The sequence below is a fragment of the Myodes glareolus genome, chromosome X (genome assembly GCF_982192425.1).
Source record: "Myodes glareolus chromosome X, mMyoGla1.1, whole genome shotgun sequence".
In the NCBI taxonomy this organism is placed as follows: Eukaryota; Metazoa; Chordata; class Mammalia; order Rodentia; family Cricetidae; genus Myodes; species Myodes glareolus.
The window spans coordinates 63,356,602-63,378,135 of record NC_142053.1 but is presented as its reverse complement, the minus strand read 5'-3'; the positions used below and the strand labels follow the sequence as shown (position 1 = coordinate 63,378,135).

Below are 21,534 nucleotides of genomic sequence, written 5' to 3'. Positions count from 1 at the left end.
GCACAGACACTGAGAAAAACAATTAATAAATGTTACCTATTGAAACTGAAAAGTTTTTATAAGCAAAGGACATGGTAAACAAAAAAGAACAGTAGCCTACAGAATGGGAAAACATCCTCACCAACCCCAGAACAGACAGAGTACTGATCTCCAAAATATACAAAATATATAAGAAATTGGTCATCAAAAGAACAAATAATCCAATAAAAAATGGAATACAGAGCTAAACAGAGAACTTTAAGCAGAATAATCTAAAATGGCTGAAAGACACTTAAGAAAATGTTCAACATCCTTAGCCCTCAGAAGAATGCAAATCAAAACCATTCTGAGATTAGATTTTACATCTGTAAAAATCAAAAATATTAATGACAATCTATGCTGGAGAGTATGTGGAATAAAAGGAAAATATTTCTGCATTGTTGGTGGGAGTGCAAATTGTTACTGTCTCTTTGAACAGTAAGAGACATTTCTCAGAAAATTTGGAAACAACTTTACTCAAGACCCTGCAATACAAATTTTGGGTATATACTCAAAGAATGTGCAACTATACACAAAGACATGTGCTCAATTATGTACATAGCAGCATGTTTGCCATAGCCAGAACCTGCAAACAACTTAAGTGCTCCTTGACTAAACAATGGGTAAGGAAAATGTGGTTCATTTATACAATGGAGTACTCCACAGCAGAAAAAATAAGGACATCTTGAAATTTACAGGCAAATAGATCGATCTAGAAAACATCATATTGAGTGAAGTAACTCAGACCCAGAAAGACAAATATCATATGTACTTACTCATAAGAGACTTTAAGACATAAAGCAAAGAAAACCAGCCCCAAATTATTCACTATCCCAGGGAGCCTAGAAAACAATGAGAACCCTAAGAGAGAGCTATGTGGATCTAATCTACATGAAAAGTAGAAAAGGAAGAATCTTCTGTGTGAATTGGCAGCATGGGGACAATGGGAGAATGTTGAAGAGGAGGGGAGAGGAAGGGAAAGGAACAGAAAAAAAATGTATAGCTCAATAAAATCAATAAGGAAATTTTTTCTCAAAACAAAAACAAAAAGAAATTTGAAAGGTATCCATACCCTTGAATTGTTGTTCACTGGTGTACCAGAGACTACCTAAATAATGTAGGTTTTCTGCTATTGTTCTCAGTTTCTTACCAAATTATTTGATGGCAACATCCTATTGCTGAAGACATCACACACGTCAGTCACAATACATAGATGAGTTAAGTTGTTATTGATCAGATGATTTCTGTGCTGCTGACTAGCTTTAAGCATTTCATGTAGGCTATTGGAGGGTGGGTGTTAATCAGTAATTTTAACCCCTTGGAATGAATTTACTAGTGTTATTTTGTTAAAAGGGTTTATACTCAAGCTGCCTTCTAAATTTGATCTCTATACCCATAGATTAATGAAATTTTCAGACATTATCAGAGAAGTTCTCTGTGTATTGGATAGCAATTAATGCAGAAGCTCACAACTATTAAAATTGTGGATAATTAATAAATCTAGTGTACAGCTATAAACAGCATATATGAATCACCGCTGCTAAGACTCTGGAACTACTATAGAAGAAGAAGTGAAAGAATGAAGGAGTGGGTGGACTGTGGTGGCACTGTGTTTTCTGGACATGGCACTCATGAACTCACAGCATCTGAGATTATCTGGAAAACATTTGCAACATATCAAGTCAGTGAACGTTACAACAGAGATCATGAATGATCTCCTAAGTTTCCAACCACTAGTGGAGGGGTTATTGACAGTTAATGGCTACTTTGTGAATAGAATTAGATTTCCATGGGAAAGAGGCCTCTGGTAGGTCAGTCAAGTTCCAGTGTATGACCCCCATAGACAAGAGTAATATATGGTAGACACAAAATGGATTTGGTGGGTTTTATTTTTTAAAAAAATGAGAAGAGAATATGAATATCAATTGGGTAGAGAAGTATGGGATAGATCTGGATTGACCTATTTAAGGAAAGTGTTTAGTATTTTCAACATATATTTTGCAAAATTCTCAAGGAATTAAAAAAGTGTTGGATTTATAAAAGTAAAAATGAAAATAGAATGTGAAATTTGGAGATTGATGGGGTTGCTTTAGATTAGAAAAAAATGAAAATAGAATGTGAAATTTGGAGATTGATGGGGTTGTTACAGATTAGATACTGGAGTAGTTAAAGAAAGCATTGAGGATCAAAATACAATGTATATATTTTTCAAAGAATAATATTAAAATCATTTCTTTAGTTTTTGAGATAACATAATTACATCTTTTCCTAATTCCTTTTCTTCTCTTCAAGCCATCCCATGTACTGACCTTGTTATCTTTCAAATTTATGACATCTCTTTTTCATTGTTATTATATACAATAAAGTGGGAGCAAGAGTTTTCCCCAGGGAAAAGCACTCTAATTGCTAATGCAACACTAAATGATTATTACTAAAAACATGCATAAACGAAAATTTCTTAAAGTATATTTAAAATTTTGCAATAATGCAACCAGGGAAAACATATGCAAAATGGTTAATAATGATAAATGCTCACAAAATCTATAAATAATTAAAATCACCTTCAGAGAAGTTAAAAACTTATGGTGCCTCAGAGATCTCTGTACCTCTCTTTCCAGAAACCTTTCACCCTTTCACTCTGTGGTACATTAAACACAGGGCACAGATACATACATTCAGGCATGTATATACACTTAAAATATTAATAGATAATTCCTACAAAAAGAAGCCTTCTTTGGATTTATATGTAGAAGTCTGGGATTCTCAATTAAATTTTTGACCAATGAAAAGAGAAAGAAATCATAGAATAAGATTATATATTTTAAAGCCCATATATTTAAAAATAGCACTTTTAGAAGGCAAAATGCAATGTATTTTCCTAGTATAGTTAATTTTACTGTGGATGGGATTGTTCTTTGAATTGAGACAAAACCACAGCCAAATACTAATGGTTATAAGAATAAACAAGTCCAGATAAAATTATAAAACATTATGTGTAAATTCTTATACCAAAACACAGAAATTTTATAAATACAAACACAATTATAAAACAGTACATAATTTAGTTTAATATTTCATTATATTTACTTGTGTATGTGTGTTTGTACATGCTTGCATATACATGTCATGGCAAATGTACAGAGGGCAGAGCATAATTTGCACTGAATCTTTTCTTTCGCTATGTTGGTTTCTGGTAATAAACCCATGGTCTCCTGGTCAACAATTTCTTTACTTTCTAAGGTAACTTTCCAGCACATATTAGTTACTTTAAAATGATTCAAAATGGAATATAAAATTACTATAAACAAATACACTTTATGAAGTTTAATCAAATATCACAATCATTTTGAAAATATTTTACAGCTCTAAATAATACATGTTACTATGTTACTAATATCATTGTGGGACATCAATTAATAGAATTATATCAATTAATTTTCTGTATCATTAGGACCATAGGACCAAAACCAAATTTCATAAAAAACAATAAACTGAAACAAATAACTAAATTCACTATAAGATAGACTAAAATGTTTAAGGTAAAACATTTAGAGTTGAATACAAGAATAGATCATTATCTCTAATTGTTTTAACTTGGAAATGGATATTTGTATAATAGGGAATATTATGAAGTTAGTCATCCTAAAAGAAGTTCATCTTTCACTTCCTCCAAAATTCTGAATCTGACAAATATGACAAATATTGATAACATCTTTTTGTGTTCCAGAAAATATATTGTAACAAGACTCATATGTGACTTATAATAGATAAATGTTTATAAAGCAGTGATACGTAAAGTTTAGGACAAATGCTGCTTATTTTATCTTCACCACAAAAACAGGAGTTGGTCATCATCTTTTCGGAATAGAGATGATGAAAGACAGGGTGGTTCAGGGTCCTGTATCTCATACAAGGGAGGGTAGCACAGGGTCTGGCCTGAAGCTGGAACCTAGTTAGAGCTAATAAAAGGAGACTGTAAGGTTGCAAAGATAGAATGAGTGCCTCTCTAACTTTCTTGTCACTAATGTCATGCATTCTGCCTCCAGGAAAACACAAAAACTGTTTGACTGTCTTCTAGTTTGTCATATTTATTTACTTGATATTAAATGAAATTCATGCCTTGGCAATGCTAAAGCATACATGGGTAGCCTGTATATGGCAGTTCTGTTGAACTTTTTCATATAGGGTTTTATGGTCTAAGGTGATAAGCATGACTGACCAGGTCTCTTTCTTCAGAGGGCACAAAATTTCATTATAGATGGTTGTGAACCACCATGTTGTTGCAGGGAATTGAAGTTAGGGCCTTTGAAAGAGTGGCAGTACTCTGAACTATTGAGCTATCAAAAGACACTCTTTAGGGCTCATCTGGAAATTTCAGCAGTTCTTACTAGTTTTTTTTTTTCAGAACATTTTAATTTATTTTATTTAATTAACTTTTTTATTTATTTTACATACCAACCACAGTTTCCCCTCCCTCATCTTCTCCTATTCCTTCTTTACCTCTTATGTATCACCCTCCCTATATACTCCTCCTCCATTCAGAAAGGGGAGACCTCCTATGGGCTTGAACAAAGCATACCACATAAAGTTGAGGTAATACCAAGCTCTTACCTCTGCATCAAGGCTGGTCAAGGTAATATAGCATAGGGAACAGTCTTCATAATGCCAGTTAATAGATAAAGACAGCTTCTGATCTCATTGCTAGATGTCTTGCAAGCAGACCAAGCTATACAACTGCCATACACATGCAGAAGACCTAGGTTGGTTAAATACAGGCTCCTTAGCTTTTGGTCCAGAGCCCAGGTAAGCCATCTCTATGAGTTTTCCCATTATGACTTTGACTCCCACAGACATCCATCCACTGTTTGCCTATGGATCTCGTCATCTGCTTCCATCTGCTCTTAGATAAAAGCTCTCTGATGACAATTAATGTAGTCACTAATCTGGTTACAGTTAGAAGACTAGTTCAGGCATGTTCTCCACTATTACTAGGAGTCTTAAATGTGCTCATCTTTGTGGACTTCTGGGAGTCTCCCTGCCACCAGTTTTTTTTTTTTTAACTTCTAACCTGAAAATGGCTCTCATCAAGTCATCTCTTTCATTCATTGTTCTTCCCCTTTGTCTCACTTTTATCATCCATCCCGCATTCCCCCCACCCCTGGCCCCACTTTATCCAGGAGATATCTTCTGTTTCCCCTTTCCATGGAAATCTAGGCATCCCTCTGGTGGCTCTCCATGTTATCTAGACTCTCTGGGGTTGTAAATTTTAGGTTGGTTATGATATATGTTATTCCTAGTATACACTTATGAGTGAGTATATGCCATAGGTTTTATTCATTTGTTTTCACTATGAGTGGCTGAATCTTGAGGCTTTGTCTGTGCTAGCTAGTTGGTTGTCTAGATCAATTTCAGAAGTTCCTCTTTTACCAACATCTCAGAGGCATATGGTAGCAGGAAGGTAGACACAACACTGGGAAAAATAGCAGAGAGTTCTACATACTAATCCCTAGCAAGAAGGATATTTTCAATAGATTGTTACTTCATCTTTAATGTAATGTTTTATCATGTTTATATTTTTCTATGTCATCCACTGATTTAGTTTCTCCCCTTTCATTTTGTTATACTATTTCCTATATGTTTTATGTTCTCCACAATTACCTAGTAATCATTAAATGTTCATACCTGAGGATGAGTCAATAGTTCTAGCAGCATGTGGAATTAATTACAGTTATTTAACTGTTATGTCTTCAGAATTTATCATCATATTTCCTACACACAAATGGATAAATGTCAAAAGAGAAAACAAGGAATTAAACCCAAACTCAATACCATTATGTAGAAAATAGAAAATATTATCAATTTCAATTCATGTATAATGAGATAATAGTTGATCAAATGAAACATTCATGTGGGGATAAAAGGAAAAAAAGAAGACAGAAAGAGAATAAAAGATGGAAAAAGAGTGGCAGTATTTTCTCAAAAAGAATGAAGTATAAATATAAATATAAAAGGAAATACAGAAAATAGGTGTTAGACCTGAAAATTTAATGATTCTTAAATTTGAATATTATTAAATGATGGGAAGAAAATAAAGTCTTGAGCAAAATTAAGAGGGAGAATATATCACATTAGACTAGAGACACTTCCCCTTTGAAGTTTGGTGGCATGAGAAAGAATTGGTAAAACCACCATTAAAAATCCTGAAGTGAAAAAAGTCACAATGTCAATAATAAAAATAATGATAATAATAATAATAATAGCAATAATCTCCTACATATCATGAAACCAATTAGAAAAATCTGATATCAACAGAAATAAATGTTATTAATATAAAATTATGTTTTACCTAATGTAGAATCAATTTAAAATTTTGTCAAGAAAATATATTTAAAAATAAACTAAATATGTCAGATATCATTTTTAATTAAACAACTATAGTGATATTTTATTTATATTTTAATAAGGCAAAGATAAGCCACTAGATGTTAGTCAGTGATGGCACATACCTTTAATCCCAGAATTTGGGAGATAGGGACATAGGGATCTCTGAGAGTTCAAGGCCACCTGGGCTAAACAAGATTAAATAAGAGGATATCTAATTTAGATGGGATTTATGTAATGTAAATGGTAAGCATTTTCAGCATTGTCATATCACTATAAAAGGTTTATTAATATGAGTAATAAGATACAGGCCTCAGAAAATTCTAATGAAATAGATCACAGAGATATTCAAAGACAGACTGCAAAATTTAATGGAGAGCCAATTTCAGTATTGCTTTATAAGAACAGAAAGGAACACCCTAAGGTTTTCAGACAATCATCCTTAATATATCCAGCAACCTTACAGAAATTACAAAGATCAAATTCATAGAGAAGAAAACTATGTTACTACAGAAAGGCAGGTTACATATAATGAACGCACCCTGGATTTATGCCACATGGTAACTTTGAACACTTAGGACAGAATCAAAGAAATAGGAAAGAAAATTGAGTCATTGCTAAAAGTATTTATGGTCCCAAGGAAATTTTTCGGGATTTCTTACAAAGGTTGACTTCAGCAATAAATATAATGATACCAAATTCAGAAGGTAGAGAAATAATAATTGAATATCTGGCATTGGAGAATGATAATTCTCTTTGCAAAAGAATAATTAGGCCATTAAAAGCAAGGTCAGCTCTTTGGAGGAAGGGAGCTGAGATACAATTAATCTTGAATCATAATAGCATGATGATACATGGATAGGAAAGGTGATTTCCAGAGGTTTGAAAAAAATACTGAGATGCCAAATGTTAAAATTGTGGCAAAACAAAGGTCACATTAAAAAGGATTTTTGACAGGGTGTTATTAGAAACAGTGTATTTTCTAATAATAATACATTCAATAATCCTCTCTCTTCTGAATTATGAAGAAGGTTTGGGAAATGAAGGTATTGAAATAATGAATGTAGGTCAACAAGGTGTATGTGTGGTAATCCACTGACATCAAAAAACTCATTGAGGTATATCTCATAGGTTCATAATGTCAAATTAGGTATCTATGCCAAATACAGTTCAGTCATTTCCTGCCAGTGTAGAGGAAAATTCTTCCCAGAGCAATTAAAGGACTTAATGCCTATTGTAAGAAATAGGAAAATAGTACAGCTGTAAAAGAGAGAAGAAAACATTCAGGAGAAACCATAAAGCAAGTATTTTGGTAACTTCTATAAATGAACAAATATCAAAATTAAAAGGACTAAATGATATGGTCGCTGCAGTTCTGATAGATACATTTACAGATGTAACAATAATTTCACCAGAATCTTGGCATCCAAATTGGCCTCTTCAGTACCTAAGTTTTCAACTTTAAGGATGGTAACTTAATCCCAGGTAAAGTAGAGCACAAGATGTGTTGAATGTATAGGGCCAGAAGGACAGAGAGAAATATTAAAACCATGTGCAACTAACATAGCAATAAATTTGTGGAGACATAATATGTTACAGCAATTCAATACTCAGATTAACATATCCCAATCATAGAAAGAGGAAAACAGATCTACATATGTTTCTGGGAACATATTAGAATGGTTTAGACAGAACAGTGACTGACTATTCAGGTTTTAAAAATACATGTCCCAAAAGCTGCTGATAATTGAAAGGAACCAACATCCCTGCCTTTAAAAGTTTATAGACAAACCTGTATTGTTTACATGTGTCCTTTAAAAATAGAGAAACTGAAGGCCTTAATCACTGCTGGTAAAGGAGCAACTGGGTTCTCAACATATTAAAGAATCAACCAGTCCTTGGAATTTCCTGTATTTGTTATAAAAAAAATCTGGAAAATGGAAAAGGATAACAGATTTAAGAGCTTTTATAAAGGTGATTCATCTACTTGGCTTTCTATAGTCTCACATTTCTCTGCCTTCTCTGTTGCCTAAGGGATGAACTCTTATAGTTATTGAGGTAAAAGATTGCATTTTTACTATACATTTACAAGAAGAAGACAGAAAATTTTACCTTTATAGTGCCTGCTTATAATAATTCTTATTTTGTTAAAAGATATCAATGGAAGGGTGTCCCACTGAGACTATTAAACAGTTCCACACTGTGTCAATATTTTATAGTCAGCCACTGAAAATTTTACATAAGCAATTTCTGAAATCTTTAGTTTACCATTAAATGGATGAACATTTGCTCTCTGATTCAAATGTAGATACTGTAGAATGAATGTTTGAAGAATAGAATAAATTTTGCCTTGTTGGTGATTACAAAATGCTCCTGCAAAATAAGAAGAGGAAATTCTATTAATTATTTAGGTTAAAAATGGGTTACAGAAAATTAGACCACAAAAGATACAATTTAGAAGAGATCAATTGCAGACCTTTAATGACTATAAAAGATTGCTAAGAGACATTTCCCAGTTATTACTCACTAATGGAATAAAATCTGATGAACTGATTCATTTAAATAAATGACAATGATGATGACAATGGATTAAATATTTCCAAGGAATTATTAACTGAAACTTAGAGAGAGTTGACTTTGATTGAAGAGAAAACCAGAAGACATGTGTGAATCATGTGGATCTGAATCTTAACTGCATTCTTGTCATATTACCTTCCAAATACTACTATATAGAAATATTAATGCATAGGGAAGACATTATCTTAGAATGGGTCTTTTATCACATAAACTGAGTAAAAAAAATGGAAAACTATGTGGAAATGGTCACTGAATTAATTCTAACAGGAAAATTGAGACTTTGTCAATTAGCAGGAACAGAAAATGCAGAAATTTTAGTACCTTATTCCAATGACAAAATTAACAAATTTTGGGAAGCAAGTGAACCCTGGAAAAGTACTTGTAGTGCTTTAGGAGAGATTAACAACAGCTATCCAATAGAGGGAGAAATGTACTTATAAAGAAAACTAATTGAATCTTTCCTTGCACTGTAAGGGACACACCCATAACTGGAGCACCTACATTCTATACTGCAGATAAATCAAGAAAGACAGATTACAAATCAGAATATTTAAGTAAGGTGGAACAAAGTTCTAATGATTCTGTCCAAAAGTAATAATTATATGCTATTTATTTGGTACAAAGAAATTTTAGAGAACCTCTCAACATTGTTAATTATTCACAATAAGGAGAAAGAGTTGTTTTGTGTATTGAAACTGCTGAATTTATTCCAGATGATAAAGAATTGATTTCATTATTTGTTCAGGTTCAAGATATAATCAGGAATGGGCATTATCCCATATACATAAAACACATTCCATCCTATCTGTGTCTGTCACATCCTCTATCATAATGTAATGAAGAAAATGTTCAATTATTGATTGAAAATCTCAGAATTTCTTGAAAAGTATCACAACAACAGAAAAGATTTGAAAAAGGACATTTTCATTACACAGCAATAAGCCAAGGATATGGAAATGTCCTACTTATTCATTATACAAATCAAACCAATCTGCAGGAAGTAACCCAAAGGGTTCTCAAAGAATGAAATTTGAAGCGTGGATATATTCCATTTTGTTGAATTTGGACAACTAAAATATGTCCATCTCACCATTGATACCTATTAAGGTTTTCAAATAGCAGCTGTTTTGAGTTTGTTAAAGGCTGATTAGTTAATCGCACATTTGCTAGAAGGTATGACTATCATGGATTTATTTTTACAAATAAAGACAGAGAAGGCTCCAGCATATGTCTCAAAGAAAATGAAACAGTTGTTTTGCTTATTAAAATATATTGCATATTTGAGGTATACCACACAATCAATCCTACAGGATAGGCAGGCAAAGAAAGATATGTGAAATAAACAGAACGGGATGATAAAGACCCCCAGAAATAGATTGTATAATCTTTTATTAACTTTAAATTTTCTAAATACTAATGATAAAGGAACAACAGTTTCAGTGCAGAGAGACATTGGATAGAAGAAAAACTACAGAGTTAAATCATCTGATATACTTTAAAGATATACTGACCTCAAAATGGAAACCAGAAAATTTTTTTTTGGTTGAGGAAGGGGTTTTGCTTTTCTTTCCACAAGAGAAGAAAGCTATGGATACCATAAAAATTGAGAAATATTCAATTTGAAGAAGAGATACATCTTAATTAGAAGAAATGATAGTTCAAAAAAATCACTACCTTTTAATATGAGCTAACCTATAAATCTAACAAGTGCTTTGAATTTGATCAGGTGTAACTTGTGTGTAGCTACCAAAGTTTCTTCCCTTCTCTCCTGGCAATTCGCAGGGCCCTGTGACCTCCGGCTCCCTGGAGACTGTGCACTAGCTCTGGCTTGAGGGGATAACTTAGTGAGAACCTGGTTCTCTTTGTTATGGTGATTCCACTTGTATTCAAGGTCTTAGCAATGGGCCCTTAGCCTGGCTCCCCAGCTGACCCTGCCCGAGGCGCCGGGAGGACTTTAATCTTCCCTCCTGCTCCTGGATGAGAGGAGGCTTTGCATTTTCGATCCTTTTAGCCCACTGGTATAAATACCTGACTTGAGTTTAATAAAGTGGCCATTTACTCTGGTGAATGAGCAAAGGTCTCTTTTGTGTGTGTGTCTCTTTTCCAACCCTCAGGACAATTGTCCATTCTCGTGGGCTCGAGTTCGGGAAAGCGCGCAGCCTGAACCGGGTGTGGGTATCCATTGGGAAGTGCAGACTCTTACACTTGTGAAAATAGAATCTTACCAAGTTAGGGCTGTGAAGGCCTTTTTTCCTATTATTTCAGGAGAATAAAGCTTTCTAGCTAAGGAGCCTGAAGATGACTCAAAAAATGAGACAAATGAAGAAAATATATGAGTCATTAAGAAAAATTATCTCAAGAAAAAGAGCAAATTGGCATATTGATGTACCACTTCTCCTACATACTAAAATTTCATCAGTCTTTCAAAATGTTTATTTCTGCTGTTCTCTATAGACATATAACATAAGGTGTAGTCCCAGTACAATTAAATATTAAATCTTGATTTAGAATTGTAGTGTGGCTCTCTCCTACTTCAAACCAAAGTATGATTTTAAAGTGAAATCTAAAATCTCTATTTCATGATAGAAGAGCCACCTGATATGAGGCAGAAGAAAAACAAAAGTTTAAAGTCTATTTTATTGCTACTAATCTCATAATCCTTTTGTTTTATATTTATCATTTGACATTTTTTCTTAAGGTATAAGACTTATAATATACATACATACATATATACATATACATACACACACACACACACATATTTGTCATGATATTAATGGTCATATGAATTTCTAACTAATTCTAAAAAAAGACTTTCATCTACCTACCTGTACTTGATTTCAGGTTTGAGTCCCTATAAGTTTCCTGCAGTGAACCATGTGAATGCCTAACAGTGACTTTGAAGTCTCCATAAGGAAGATTGGGCACCACTATGATGGTTCGTGAATCAGTAAAATAATACAACTAAGCTTGAAAAACACTACTTTGGACTAGAAACTTCTCAGTATCAGTTAAAGATGGATAGCTGAGATGATCCAGCCTTACAAACTACTCTAACCAAAACTTGAGACAAGCCCTCAACTTTCCCATTAGACAAAGACTGAACAAAAAATGATAAAGCTATCTTTCCCAGGACTTGACAATTAACCCATTTTTTTTGATCCCCTAAAGATACTGTCAACATGAGACAGCAGGAAATAAATTTAATAAGACAACCACATTCCCTAGAGTTCAGATGGGAGGGGTTTTCTCATTCAGTGGATTATGTACATTTGTCATTGTTTAGGGGGATTGGTTACAAGTTATTTTTGTTAATGGTCAGGAAAAAATTCTTAAGGAAATTCGATTCAAGGTTTCTTGAAAAGAAAAAAGGGGGTATAGATAAGATAAAATAAAAGGGTAAATTATTGAATCTATTCAGAAAAGGTAGGACATAGATAATATTAAAAAATATTATTGAATTATTTATAAAAACAAATACTGTTTTAAAATATTTTACATTGGATTTGATTTTGGTATATTATATATAAATTGAGTATAAGATTAACTTTGTGAGAACATACTGTACATACATTTCTACTCTTTTTCAAGGTATTGTACCAATATAACTCAATTAGCAATGTATTACAAATTTCTAGTCCTTCAGAATTAATATTACCAACTGTTTAGGAAAATAATGAAATGCAGATTAGTAATCACCTAGTATAATTGAATTTGTTTTCACATTAGGTATGCTTTTAAAGTCAAAGAAGGTATATTTTATAGATCATTTTCAAATAATTCAGACACCTAAGAACTATGGCATTTAAGATGTTTTAATGACTTAGTCTCTTTCTTTAAGACAATGAGGCATGTTTGTTCCAGGGAACACTGCTCTACTTCAGAAAAGATAATAGGCATCAGAGCATTTCCACATGGAATTTACTTTTTTGTGTCAAAAGCAAGTTGCAGGGCAAGAAAATGCTCTGGCCTTGACTACTAATAGTATGCTGTCCCAATTGGACAACCAGAACACAAAAGAAAGTGACTACCAAACATTTTCAAGACAGGAAAAAACAGTCCTTCAGAATATTGTGCTTTACAGGTAAGTTAGTTGTATATGCTAGGCCTGTAGGATGAAGATGGATGCTCCAAATATGCAAAGCAACTCTGGGTAACTATCCTTGCAGCCAACTATTTCCATCATTTCTCACATTTTTTTTTAGAAGTTGCTTGCTTGCACTTTCTGCTAACTCAGTAAATATAATTTTCTTCTTGGGTCTCTGGGGAAGTTGAAGTTTGGAGTGTTACAGTATAGTCTTCCTTGTTTACTTGACACAGAAAGCAAGTTGTGTTGGAAAGTAAATTTGATACAACACTTTGGACTCACCAAGATAGGATAATATGGATTTTCTTCTCTGGATTTATCAAATGAAAATGTAAATGCAATAGGCATGGTTGGTATACTTATTGATGGTATATATTGTATATAGTTACTACTATACATATACTATATAGTTTTTCCTATATGAGTTATAGCCTTCTATTTTATTTTTTACAAAAAGTTGAAGTATAGTTAAATTTTATTTATGTTTTAATAAGTAAAGCCTAAAGATCAGATGGAAAAAGCTAAGCCACTAGGAGGTCAGTCACTGTTGGCACATACCTTTAATCTCAGGATTTGGGATATAGGGTCATATGGATCTCTGTGAGTTCAAGGTAAACCTGGACTACACAAGATCAATGCTGAAATAAATCCAGGTGGTGCTGACTTATATCTTTAATCCTAGTATTAGATAGTCACTCTTTATTCCCAGCACAATAAAAAATATAAAATGTGAGGAGAGAAAGGCTCTGCCTGCAAAGTCTTCTTAGACTGCTTCATCTGCAGTCACCCTGCCTTGGTAGAGGTAATATCTCTATAGTGATTTGGATGCTTAGATCTTCTGGTTTTGGGGGTTGAACCCCAATGTCTGTCTTTGCATTTTCATTATTTGTGCAATAAGTTACTATAATGAAAACCAGCAAATATAATGCCCTCAAATTATTAAATTAAATATAATGAATATCCTTTTTATAAAAGGCAAGTAGAGAAGACAAAACTAGGAAACAAAATTCTTAAGTATCTATTATAACACATATAATGTTAAAAATTATGTACCTTGTCCTCACTTCTGCAGCACATACACTAAAATTGGAATGATACAGAGAAGATTAACATGGCCCCTGTGCAAGGATGACATGCAAATTCATGAAGCATTCCATGGTTTTCTTACAGAAAGTACTACAAAGAAAACCTCAACCCAAGGAAGCTAACAACACCGACAATAACACAGAAATCTGATAATCCTCCACCAGCACAACTCAAAGAAGGAAAACACACAAACACTACCACAAAAAAATAACTAGAGTTAAAAATCACTAGTCATTAATATCACTTGAAATCAATGGACTTAATTCACCTATAAAAAGGCACAGGTTAAGAAAATGGATAGGAAAACAGGATCCAAAATTCTAGTGTCTACAAGAAATGTACCTCAACCTCAAAAAGACAGACACTACCTCAGAGTAAATGGTTGGGAAAAGTTTTTCCAATCAAAGTGACCTAAGAAAACAAGTGGGTATGGCTATCCTAATATCTAGCAAAATTGATTTCAAACTAAAATCATTCAAAAGAGATGGAGAAGGTCACTTTATACACATAACAGGAACGATTCATGAAGATGATATCTCAACCCGGACTCTCTATGCCCCTAATATAAAAGCACCCACATATGTAAAAGAAACATTACTAAAACTCAAATCAAACATCAAACACCACATACAAATAGTTGGAAATTTCAACACTCCTCTCTCACCAATGAACTGATCAATCAGACAAAAACTTAACAGAGAAATAAGAGAATTAAGGGAGGTAATGAATCAAAGGGACTTAACAGACATCTATAGAACATTCCACCCAAATAGGAAACAATATATCTTCTTCTCAGCACCACATGGAACCTTCTTGAAAAATGATAATGTACTCAGTAACAAAGCAAATATCCACAGATATAAAAAAAAATAGAGTAATCACCTGTGTCTTATCGGATCACCATGGAGTACAGTTAGAATCTAACAATAATACTACCCCCAGAAAGTCTACAAACTCATGGAAACTGAACAGTCAACTACTAAACAACCCCTGGGTCAAGGAAGAAAAGAAGAAATTAAAGTCTTCCTTGAATTAAATGAAAATGAAGATACAACATACCGAAAGTTATGGGACACTACAAAGGCAATGCTAAGAGGAAATTTCATAGCACCCACATAAAGAAAACTGACAAAGCTCACATTAGCGACTTATCAGCATATCTGAAAGCTATAGAAAAAAAATAAAGAAGCACACTCACCCAAGAGCAGTAGAAGAGTGGAGTAATTAAACTGAGGGCTGAAATCAACAAAATAGAAACACAGAAAAAAATCCAAAGAATCAAAGAAAAAAGAGCTGGTACTTTGAGAAAATCAACAAGATTGACAAACCCTTATCCAAACTAATCAAAAGGCAGAGAGAGATCACCCAAATTTAAAAAAATCAGAAATGAAAAGAGGGAAATAACAACAGACACTGGAGAAATTCAGATAATCATTAGGTCTTACTACAAAAGTCTGCACTCTACAAAATTGAGAATTGTAAAAGGAATGAACAATATTTTAGATAGATACTGTATACCAAAATTAAATCAAGACCACGTGAGCAATTTTAATAGACCTATAACTCACAAGGAAATAGTAGCTGTCATCAAAAACCTCCCAACCAAAATAAGCCCAGGGCCAGATGATTTTAGTGCAGAATACTACCAGAATGTCCAAGAAGAGCTAATACCTACACTCCTCAAAGTGTTCCACATAAAAGAAACAGAAGGGAAATTGCCAAACTCTTTTTATGAAGTTCCAATTACCCTGATACCAAAACTGCACAAAGACTCAACCAAGAAAGAGGATTACAGACCAATCTCACTCATAACCGTCGATGCAAAAATTCTCAATAAAATACTGGCACACAGAATCCAAGAACACATAAAAAATTATCTATTATGATCAAGTAGGTTTCATCCCAGAGATGCAGGGCTGGTTCATCATATAAATAAACTGAAAGAAAAAAAATATGATCATTTCATTAGATGCCAAAAAAGCATTTGACAAAATTCAACACCCCTGTATGATAAAGGTCTTGGAGAGAGCAGGGATACAAGGATCATATCTAAACAAAATAAATCAATATACAGCAAAATGACAGCAAACATCAAATTAAGTGGAGAGAAACTCAAAGTGATTCCAATTAAATCAGGAATAAGACAAAGCTGTTCACTCTCTATATATGTTTTTAACATAGTGTTTGAAGTTCTAGCAATTGCAAAAAGACAGCAGAAGGAGATCAAGGGGATTCAAATTGGAAAGAAAGAAGCCAAACTTTCATTATTTGCAGATAATATGATAGTGTACATAAGTGACCACAAAAACTCTACCAGAGAATTCCTACAACTGACAAATACCATCAGTGATGTGGCAGGATACAAGATCAACTAAAAAAAAAAAGTAGTCCTCCTATACACAAATGATAAAGAAGCCAAGAGAGAAATCAGAAAAAAAATCACTGTTAGGAATATTTCCTAACACGAGATCCCTGTAAGCGCAAAATTCCCAATCAAGCCAAATCTAAATAAGCCAAATTAAGAAATATTCAGGTTTAAGGGGAGTTCTGCACTCTCAGGTGGCCCCAGGGGGAAAACAGGATGCTGTGGGAATGTGACCACCACGAGGAGGAAAGAAAAGGGACCACGTACTCATCAATTGGAGTATCACTTAAATACCCTGGGGAGTGGTCCAGACCCTACCCCCAGGGAGGGGTCAGCACCTGGCCTGCTGGGATTTGGAGTCCAGACCAGGCCTGGTGGGTGGGGCCTAGGCTCCCAACTTGACATTCCACACTCTTTGGATATAGGGGTGACAGAAAATTGGAATGTAAATGAACAAACATTTAGGCTATATTTGGAAAAAGAGGGCATAGACTCAAATCTGGCTACTTGCTGCAAGAATGGAGAGGTGTGGGGAAGAGGGAGAGTTAGGTGTCCCAAGTTCAGTGAGAGGTAAGGCTGGAAAGGCATCATAATAAATACTGTCATCCCAGAGACAGCAGACATCTGTTTCTTGGGGGAGATGAGAAGGCAGGTGTCTAGGGAAAAGATTGTTATTGCTAAAGATGAGTGTACCAGAATGAGGAGAAGGTAGGCCCATCATTGTGGCATCATGGAAAACCAGAGGGTGGAAGGTATTGTCTGCTGGACAGACCAAGTGTCTTGAGTAGGTGTCCACTTGAGCCTGGAGATATGGTACCAGCATGGGTGTCCCAAGAGCTTGGCACCCGAAGGGGTGGTAAGAATTACCATGTGAGGTCCTGTCCATTGAGGTTTGAGAGACCTAGGAGTTAACTGTTTGAGTAGTACTCTGTCCTCTGGGGAGAGCGGGGCAGGTTTAGAGGCATTAGGCTGCACTGGTGTGGTATCAGGAAGACAATTGTCATCGTGTGAATGATGAAGGGACCTTAAAAGGGAAAGGTAGGGTAGATACCCCACCAGTGGAGGAGTTTGAACTGGGAGGTGATGGATAAGGAGAAAGCACCTGCCATAATGCAACTCAAAAGGGTTCAGACCAGTAGGAGAATGTGGAGTGGCCCTGAGACCAGTCAGGGCAATGGGAAGAAGAGAGGGCCAAGATAACCTGAGTTCAATGGAGAGCTTGGCTAGCTGTTGCTTGACGAATCCATTGGCCCTCTCTACCTTTCCCGAGGATTGTGGATGGTAGTGGGTATGGAATTTCCAGGAAATGTTGAGATTTTCTGACACGTGCTCCATGACCCTGAGCCATCACACCTGCTGTTTCCCTGGAGACCAGAAACATTTCTATCCATCCTGTAAACGTGTACACAAGTGTTAAGAGATAATAGAGTGTTTTTATGAGTAGGCATATGGGTGAAATTAACCTTTCAATCTTTGTCCGGTTGGTATCTCCAAAGCTGGTGTATGTGGAAAGCTCCTTGCGGGTTTGCCTGGGCACACATCTGGCAGGAGAAGTGAACCTGTAAAATAGACTCCTGGAGATGGGTGGAATTAAAAGGGGTTCCAAGAAGCGGAACAAAGATTTAGAGAAGTGGCTAAGGATATTTCCACCCAGGAAATGCGCTGGGGTAGCCGGTATCGCTAAGAAAGAATGAGAAAAAAAATGTCCTGCAAGAATGCAGGGCAGGGGCAAAGTTTTAAGTGGGGAGGAATGGGTCCTGTCTACCCCCACAACTGAAATTGGTGAGGAAAACTTAAGGCCAGAGTGAGAATAAAAGTAACAGACTTATCCGCCATTTGTAGCTTGACCCTAGGCTCAGAGAGGGTTACGGGATATACCAAGTCTGTGCAGCATCAATCCTCTGCAAAGCTGAGACGTTTGAAAGCTGACACAGTTTCACTTTCCGATGGTGATGAGGCCGGACCTCTGTGACTTGGCATAGAGGACAGGCCCGCATGGAGGCATTGTGATTTACAGTGTACAGGTTGTTGGCAGATAGTTCACTGCCTCAGAGCAGGTGTAGTGCAATATCGTGCCATGTGACCATATAGGCCACACTTGATAGAGCCCTGTGGTTGGCTTCCCTTGACTCCCTTCCTGTGACCTTAGGGCAGCTGCTAAAGGCTGGGCCTGTAGATTGTTGTAGCTTTGTCTGTCAGGAAGACTCAGCTGATTTTTCTTGGGCATTAAAAACTTTAAAGGCCATTTTCATCAATTTTCATTTAGGAGTTTGGGGACCCTCCTCAACTTTTTTAAGTCTTTCCTAATATCTGGTATTGACTGAGGAAAAAATGGGTATAAAGAAAGATTAGTAGAAAAGGAACCTGACCACTTTACTATCTGAGAGAGATTTGGAAGAGAAAAGGGAGCATGGGAGGGGCTAGCCCAGTGCACAGAGGGAGTCCAGGAGGTGAGATAGGAGGAGGAAGGGAAGGTCCGAAGTTGACTTTGAACCTCTGAATTGGGAAAGGAAGTGGAAAATGTTGTTCCATAGGAGGGGGTTGGGAAATGTGGGCTTGAGGGAATGGGGCAGGGGCCAGTGCCTCTGACAGCAAGGTACTATGAGACACTGGCTACTAAGGGGAGGAAGGAGCAAGAGTGTGGAGACCAAAAACCATGGACATATATAGGTAAGCTCTTTTCATTTGTATCAGAAAGGCTCGATTTAAAAATATTTTTTAAAGAGGCTTACAGGGGCAACAGCAGACCAGGCTTTGAACTGTAAGTGCCATTTTAGAGTCTATGCCCACCTATGTGACCTAAGTCCACTTCAGCATGTTCGTCAAAATGGCTCTTAGATCCAAAAGGGGCCATGGAGATTGAATGCCTGGCGTCCCAAAACAAACAGATGTACACCTCAGCCAAGCCCAGTTCTGGAGGATTGACCACCATCTGGGACTTGAATTCCTGGAGTAAGCTCATGACTTCAACAGGAATCTAAAAACGACAAAAATAAGTATGAATGGGTCCCCCAAAACCCTATAACATAGACAAGAAAAGGAACTCACCAAGACATAGCCACTGTAGTCCAGAAGAAAGTTTTAAGTGTGGCGTGGAGAGCTCAAGATTGTAGACTAGGGGCTTTAGGGCTTGCCCTATCTCGGCAGGACTTCCAAAATGTTAGGAATATTTCCTAATGCAAGCTCCCTGTCAACGCAAAATTCCAAATAAATCCAAATCTAAACCAGTCAAATTAAGAAGTATTCAGGTTTAATGGGAGTTCTGCACTCTCAGGTGGCCCCAGGGGGAAACTGGGAAGCCATGGGAATGTGACCACCACTGGGAGGAAGGGAAAGGGACCACATGTTCCTCAATTGGGGTATCACTTAAATATCCAGGGAGGGGTCAGGACCTGGCCTGCTGGGATATGGAGTCCAGACCAGGCCTGGTGGGTGGGGCCTAGGCTCCCAACTTGAAAATCACATTTCACCATAGCCACAAATAACATAATGTATCTTAGGGGTAACACTAACCAAGGAAGTGAAACATCTACTTAACAAAAACTTTAAGTCTTTGAAGAAAGAAATTGAAGAGGAAACCAGAAAATGAAATGATTTTCCATGCTCTTGGATAGGTAGGATTCGCATAGTGAAAATGGCAATTCTACCAAAGGCAATCTATAGATTCAATGCAGTCCTCATCAAAATCCAAAAAAAATTCTTCACAGACCTTGAAAAAACAATAATCAACTTTATATAGAAAAACAAGAAAATCTAGAATATCAAAAACAATCCTATACAACAAAGAAACTTCTGGAGGTATAACCATCCCTGACATAAAACTCTATTACAGAGCTTCAGTAATAAAATCAGCTTGGTATTGGCATAAATACAGAGACATTGATCAATGGAATCAAATTGAAGACCCAGATATTAATCCACACACCTATGAACATATGATTTTTGACAAGGAAGCTAAAATTATACAATATAAAAAAGAATGCATATTCAACAAATGGTACTTGTATAACTGGATGTCAATATGTAAAAGAATGAAAATAGATCCATATATATCACCATGCACAATACTCAAGTCCAAATGGATTAAAGACCTCAATATAAATCCAACCTCACTGAACCTGATAGAAGAGAAAGTGGGAAGTAGCCTTCAATGTATAGGCACAGGAGACCACTTCCTCTGTATAACTCCAGTAGCACAGACAATGAGAGCAATAATAAATAAATGAGACCTCCTGAAACTGAGAAGCTTCTGTAATGCAAATTATATAGTCAATAAGACAAAAGGCAGCCTACTGAATGGGAAAAGTTCTTCACCAACCCCATATCACATCAGACAAAGGACTCGTCTCCAAAACATAAAAAGAACTCAAGAAACTATACATTAACAAGTACATCTTGAATTTTACATACAAATGGATAGACACAGAAAACACTATCTTGAGTGAGATCACCCAGACCCCAAAATACGAATATGGTATGTACTCATTCATTAGTGGATTTTAGCCATAAGCAAAGGACACTGAGCCTATAGATCATGATCCTAGAGAATCTAAGTAATAAGGTGAACCCAAAGAAAAACATTTATAGATCTCCCTGGAAATTAGAAGGAGACAAAATCGTCTTGCAAAAGTTGGAAGCATTGGGGCAGGGGGTAGAGGGAAGGGGAGAGGTGGAGGGAGAGTGGAGTAGGGGAGGGTTGGGAAGAGCTTGGGGGAGTGGGATGTTTGAGGTGGAGTAAGGATGGATATGGGAGCAGGGAAGGAGATAAATTAATTGAGGGAGACATTCTGGTATTTGTAAGAGGTTTGGCTCTGGAGGGGTTCCCAGGAGTCCACAAGGATGACCCCTGATAGGACCCTGGGAAGTAGAGGAGAGGGTGCCTGAACTGACTTTGTCCAGTAGTCAGGCTGATGAGTATCTTGAATATCACAGTGGAACCTTCATCCAGCAATGGATGGAGACAGTGACCCAAATCGGAGCACTGGACTGAGCTCCCAAGGTCCAGTTGAAGAGTAGAGGG

General features: G+C 35.9%; 1 non-coding gene across 1 annotated transcript; it reads left to right on the top strand.

Moving 5' to 3' along the window:
• Nucleotides 1–14,119: 14,119 nt before the first annotated feature.
• Nucleotides 14,120–14,226, top strand: LOC125389515 (U6 spliceosomal RNA). The gene has a single exon (XR_007228468.1). It is a non-coding gene; the product is annotated as a U6 spliceosomal RNA (small nuclear RNA).
• The last annotated feature ends 7,308 nt before the right edge of the window (nucleotides 14,227–21,534 follow it).